The sequence below is a fragment of the Pipistrellus kuhlii genome, unplaced genomic scaffold (genome assembly GCF_014108245.1).
Source record: "Pipistrellus kuhlii isolate mPipKuh1 unplaced genomic scaffold, mPipKuh1.p scaffold_m20_p_19, whole genome shotgun sequence".
NCBI lineage: Eukaryota > Metazoa > Chordata > Mammalia > Chiroptera > Vespertilionidae > Pipistrellus > Pipistrellus kuhlii.
The window spans coordinates 14,112,559-14,119,250 of NW_023425504.1; positions in this window are offsets into that span (position 1 = coordinate 14,112,559).

Consider the following 6,692-nt stretch of genomic DNA (forward strand, 5'->3'; position numbering starts at 1 on the left):
AGGTTTTCTATATGGCCCAGTGTGTCAGCCTCCCCTATCATCTGAGGTGGACACTCTTGGTGCACCCCTTTGTGGTCTGTGTGTACAGTCTGTTGCAGTTAAGTCTTGATTGTTGTTGGTATCACTGAGAGGAATTGACTTTTAGGTCAATTGGCTATGTGTATCAGCTTTGTTTACGCTGGGAGACCTATGCTGGAGTCAGCCTTATAAGACCAGACTTGCAAAATTGCAAAAGCCTCTGCGCTCAGCTTAGATGGGGCTGAGTCTCAGGGCTGAGCAGACAGTCTTGGCTTTCTGTCAACCCTGGCCTTGTGCTCATGCCTCCAGACCTCTGCCTTCCACGGCTCCCCTGAGTTTCTGTCTGACAGTCCAGATTCCCCCAGGCTCGCCTAGATCTGGGGTTCAGTGCAGTCAGAAGCTTCAGAATCCCTTTCACTAGGGAGAGTTAGGGGCAACCTCAGCAGTCAGTCTTCTCTGTGCCCATTTGCACGCACACCTTCAGACCCCTGCCCGCTGTGGCTTCCCTGAGTCTCTGAGTCTCTGTGTGCCTTTTTCTCTACCTGACAGTCCAGACTCCCCCTGTATGAGCCTGGGTTCATGGAGTTTTGCCCAGAACTGGGGTTCAGTGCAATGGGGGGTGGGATTCATTCCCCCTCCTGCCAGAGAAAGCGAGCCAGGCAATCATCCACCCTTCCTCTCTGAATGTGTGTCTCTGTACCTTAGTCCTTTGTAGCTCCTCTGATTCTCCATGTGCTTTCCTCTTTCTTTCTAATTGTAGAATTTCCACTCAGTAGGCTTTCCTGTGGTTCTGGATGATGTTCGTTCTGTCTTTTAGTTGTAGTTTTGAAATTGTTGTGTGAGGCATCAGCTTAGGTGTTTACCTATGCTGCCATCTTGGTTTCTGTCCTTCATATATATACCTTTTTAATAATTTCTCTTTATTTGTGTAATCTATTTGGTAAAAGGTTGTCTTTATACCTTTTTTACTTCTTAAGCATAATTTCCTTTGGTTCCTTGAACATATTCATAATGGCTGGTTTAATCTTTTTGTCTAATAAATCTATCATCTAGATTTTCTCAAGAATAATTTATATGGACTTCTTTTTGTCATATATATGTGCCATACGTTCTTCTTTCTTTGAATGCCCTATAGTTTTTTTGTTGTTGTTGACAATCATATATTTTAAATAACATGTAAACTCTTTAAATTACCTTCTTCCCCTTCCCAAGTTTTATTCTTATTGCTGATTATTGTTTGTTGATTTAGTGACTTTTCTAAACTAATTCTGTAATGTCTCTTTTCTTTTTTTGTGTTTGGCTACTGAGGATGTATTTCCTCAGTTATACTAGTGGCCAGTTAATGACTGGATGGATATTTCCTTAAATTCCTGGAACCAAAAATATGTCCAGTATTTTATGAGTGACTCTGTGTGCCTGTTGTGGCACACCTTTAACAATCATCCAGTTTATGACTCTGCCTTGGTATTCACTTCCTGCTTATGCAGAGTCTCAAGGTCAGCAAGAAGTGATGGTTTATGTTTTTTTCAGGTCTTTTCTGGCCATCTACATCTATGTGAGCACAGACTTATGTATGAACATGGCCTTCTCTAGATTACTGGGATTATGAAGGAAGATTTCAAAGCCTTATAAGGACATCTATTCCCCAACTTTGCCATTTAAGCTTTTGGGTTAGCCTATCATTTATCCAATTGTTACCCACCAAATCAGGCAACCTCAACATTAAACACTAGATAATAATAGTTTTCAACAAATTCTCCTCAGGAATAGACTATTTCACTGTGTGATCTCTAAGTCAGGTCAAGTAAAGACAAGGCTTGGCAATAGGATATTTCAGAAAATCACCAGGCAGGTCAAATAAAGACAGTTCTCTGGGAACGAGCTTTGAAGCAGGTACAACCCCATTCTACCCTCTCTAGTGACTACTAGGCAGCTGATTTTCATTATTATTTCATATTGTTAGTTAAAAAATATATGTGGAGCTGGACAAAGGAGATGAAAACATACCAAGTTAAAATGCCACAAACTAACTGCTTTGATCAATATTTGACCATTAAAAAATACTCATTAGATTACTGCAGCCATGTGCTTAATTTCTTTAGTTTCAAAAAGTTGATTCTTGTAATTTTTGCCAAAATTGCTTTCGTGGAAGAGACAATTTTCAAAGGTACTTATTTTGCTATTTCTGCTAATGTCACTTTTTTAAAGGTCATCAATAAACTTTTCTATTTATATGATTCAGTCTTGCTTATGTAGTATGGTTACTCTACAGTTTGTTATTCATGTAGTATGTTTACTACTGAATGTGATGACTGAGAACATTGATTACAAATGAAAGTTGCATGTTGAGGAGTATGAGGAGATAAATATTATATGTAAAAATGAAAATATAAAAGAACAAGGGACTGACTGATTAAGCCTACATCAAACTTCCTTAGAAACAGAAGTCAAGGACACCAAAGGAAGTGAATAAATGATACAGGATTAAAAAAATTAAAGAAATGTAGCTACTTCCAAAAAAGCTAGCATCATTCATATATATAATTTCTCAGAACTGTAAAAAGTCAGAGATCAATGAAGGCAGAAGTTATAACATTACAGGATGAAATAAGAAACATGATCAAAGAGGGTGGTAAAATTATTGAAGTATTAAATTAATTTCTTAATGGATTTATAAGTAGGATATTTGCCAAATACCAGCTGTCATTTTCTATTTATAGATTATTTTACTGGACTTCAATGTTAGCAATGCAGGGATGTTTAAGCAAGACATGGAAATTAACACATAGTGTTAATTCTAATTTCTCATCTCAGACCAGAGTCACCTTTCTCAGTGACTATGGGCAATACTTAAAGAAAAAAGGCTGTGCCAGCCTAAGCTGCCACTAGAACAGTTTGAAATATTGTGGTGCCACTTTCTGTGATGTGTTTTGAGAATGCCTTCTGGAAATGAGCTACTCATTTGAATGGGGTTTTAAAACAATAGAAACAACTTATTCTCTAATGAAGTGAAGTCTGAGATAATTAGTTAATATAGGAATACCCAACATTTTTTAAATCAATGTATTAACATAATTTAAGAATTAAAAGGACAAACCATATTGTAACACTTTTTTTAATTGATTTCAGAGATACAAAAGGAGAGGTAGAGAGGGATAGAAACATCAATGATGAGAGAGAATCATTCATCAGATGCCTCCAGCACCCCCCCTACTGGGGATTGAGCCCACAAACTGGGCATATGCCCTGACCTGGTATCCTACATGACCTCCTAGTTCATGGGTTAACACTCAACCACTGAGGACACCAGCCGGGCCATATTAAAAAAAGAAAAGAATAATTAAAAAACAACAACAATGTATGTGCCCTTTTCTTTCTAATTGTTTCTCTCATTCTCCCTTTAACTCTTTTTTTTATTGTGAAGAAGTCATACAGAGAAATACACAAAGCACAAATGTACTGCTTAATAAACTATCACAAAGCAAACACCCATGTAATCATTAACCAGGTTAAAAAAAATAGAACATGACAGCACCTCTTAGACCATCCTTGACTTTTAATTTTAAAGAGTTCTTTGCAATTAATTTTGTTAAATGATTTGTGACAATTCTAGAAATCAAGATATTTTGGTGAGAAAGGGGTATATTATAAAACTAGATTTAGAAAGTTATGCATTACAGAACTAGAGATGAGGAAATAACCTTGGGAACTTAAATCTGGTGGCAGAAGAAAATAGGTTAGTAGCATAAAACCAGAGGAAAACCTTGTATGTTACTGCGTATTGAACTTGTACCCCTTGCCCCAAAGATTCAATTTCAAACTGTGGAAAGTTCAGTAGAAACTCAACAGGACAGCAGAAAGTAATGTGTTCTTAGTCTGAGATATAAACTTTTACTGGAACCTGCTAAAGTACAGGACATGTACTTGGCCTCCATAAACTTTACATCAACTGTCTCTAACAATGTTGTGTCTGTTACTCAAAAGTGATCTATTTCAAACAATTCACCTGATAATACTTGCACGTGTTGTGTGACAGGCATTGTTCTAAGCATTTTTTTATTTTTTATTTTTTTAATATATTTTATTGATTTTTTTACAGAGAGGAAGGGAGAGAAATAGAGAGCTAGAAATGTCGATGAGAGAGAAACATCGACCAGCTGCCTCTTACACACCCCCAACGGGGGATGTGCCTGCAACCAATGTACATGCCCTTGACTGGAATTGAACCCAGGACCTTTCAGTCCGCAGACCGACGCCCTATTGCTGATCCAAACCTGTTTTGGCAGTTCTAAGCATTTTTTAAAATATTAACTTATTTAACCTCATAACCCTTTAAGAAAAATGGATAAATTGAAGTGCAAAGAGGTTATATACATTGCTCATGATATGGGGTGACAAAGCTGAGACTCAAATTCAGGCTGGCTGGTATAGTGTCTGTTATGGAACTATTGATATTAAGCTAATATGCCTTTATGTAAGGATTTTGAAAATGTGCTTCTCAGATCTTTCATTGAGTGTCTGCCCCCTGTTGGTCAGTGTGCATCACAGCGATTGGTCATTCCACTGTTTGGTTGATTTGCATATTAGGGTTTTATTATATAGGATTACTCTCTTTTAGCATAACTATAACTATTTATTAACTGTACTTAAATATATAATAGCTGTCAATATAGAGAATACTGTATCTGAGATTCCTGTTATGATGAAAAAATACATGGAATTTAAACATGTTTGACAAAGTCAGAAACATTTTCATATGGACATAACATTTTTAATAAAGACAAGAACCTCTTATTTTTCAAAATATTTTTTGAAAAGAAAAAGGTATTGAAGTTACATAACAGGTGTTTGTTAGTAGTGTTGTAGACAGCCCTTATTATTATTATTATTACTTAATATAGTACTAGTAACAGTTTTCAGACATTGCCTTGATTACTGTTAAGGGGCCAGTAATTTTACCATCATTGCTTTTGAACCATCATTGAAAATGTCAACACAAAGGGAAAAGGTAAGGAATATGCTGCCTGCAGACCCCATGAAAAGACTTAAGGACCATCAGTAATATTTTAAACACACCTTGAAAATGGAAAACAAAGCCATTTACTTTATTTTTGTACTTTTTGAGAACAGTTAGAAAAAGGGAGTGTTTTGAGTCCAACTTCTTGTCTCACGAAAATTGAAGAATGAAGTCATGGACAAAAACGATTAATGAAACCAAAGTTTATTGAGAGAAGCCAGTCCTGGGAAAGGTGTAGCTAGGGTTCCATGAGCAACCTGTGTTCAGAGCTTCCTTTCCATGTTGCAGTGGGGAGTCGTTTAGTATCCAGGCCAATTAAAGTCTAATAGTCCATGTGTGGAGGCCCACATTGGGCACAGGGGATGTGCTCCTCAGCAACAGGAATGTCAGGTATCCATTGTGCGCTGCTCTGGGGGAGGAGGGAAGGGAGCAAGTGCTTTTTGTAGATTGCTTGCCTCCCTGCCTTGTGATTGGTTTTCTGCACGCTGTCTGTCTCAGTAATAACCATACATTTTAAAGTTCATGCCTCTCGCGTGCACCCTTCCTTCCCACCCAAGTTGGGGTGTCTTAGTAACTACATCTAGCTGGGTTCCCGATTTCACTACCTCCTCCCATGGTCCCACCTCTATCTACCTAACTTTTTTGTCTCACTATTACACTTTTTTTTGAAATCCTAGCCCTCACTTCTTTTTTAGGATCATAATTGAATTTGTGGCCACCTGCTCCTGTGTTTACAAATTTGGTTCTCCAGGCTGCCCAAGCCCACAATCAGGCACCATTTGCATTTCCAAAGGGGAAAAGAACCATATACACAAAGTCCAGAAGATGACTACTCCCTGACTCAAAGGTAAGCTCCTCCCTTGACTTCTTACATCATAAATTTCATCTAGAGACCCCTGAATTCCTGACTCAGCCTTGCTCTACACTTACCCTGTTTCCCGGAAAATAAGACAGTGTCTTATATTAATTTTTTCTCCCAAAGTTGCGCTAGGTCTTATTTTCAGGGGATGTCTTATCTTTCCATGCGCTAGGTCTTATTTTCGGAGGATGTCTTATTTTTAGGGAAACACAGTAGTTATCTGCTTATTTTATTGTGCTCTTCACCTGAGTTTGATAAACAAAGTAATTGATAAATGGGGAACAGCTGGAAGTAGATAGAAATACAAATTAATAAAATAGCAGTAAACATCCTTAGCCACTTAAAAGAAAGCAAATTCTTCTGTCAGGCTGCTCTCCCTCCGTTGTGTCAATGTAAATTGAATTATTTCTAAATATTTGGCAATCAGTGGTCATCTTCTATGACGTTCAGTGATTCGAAGTGTTTAGTCATTCTTAGCAGCTTGTACCAATAATGAAAGAAAGAAAGAAACAAACAAAGAAACAAAAAAACAACATCCAGAAACAAATGAGACAGCCCAGTCTCTCCTCGTTCCTCAGGTAAGTTTCATTGTAGATATCTTACACTCTTTTCTAGACTGATATTTCTGTTCCATTTCTTTTTTAAAATTATTTTTCTTTTTTTATTGTTGATAGCATTGCAGATGCCCCCCTTACACTCCTTTTTTTCAACCTTCCAACTATGGCTCCTCACTGTGGCTGCCCAATTTCCCTATTAAGTATTACTGAATGAATGTATTTCATAGTAATATGACCTTCT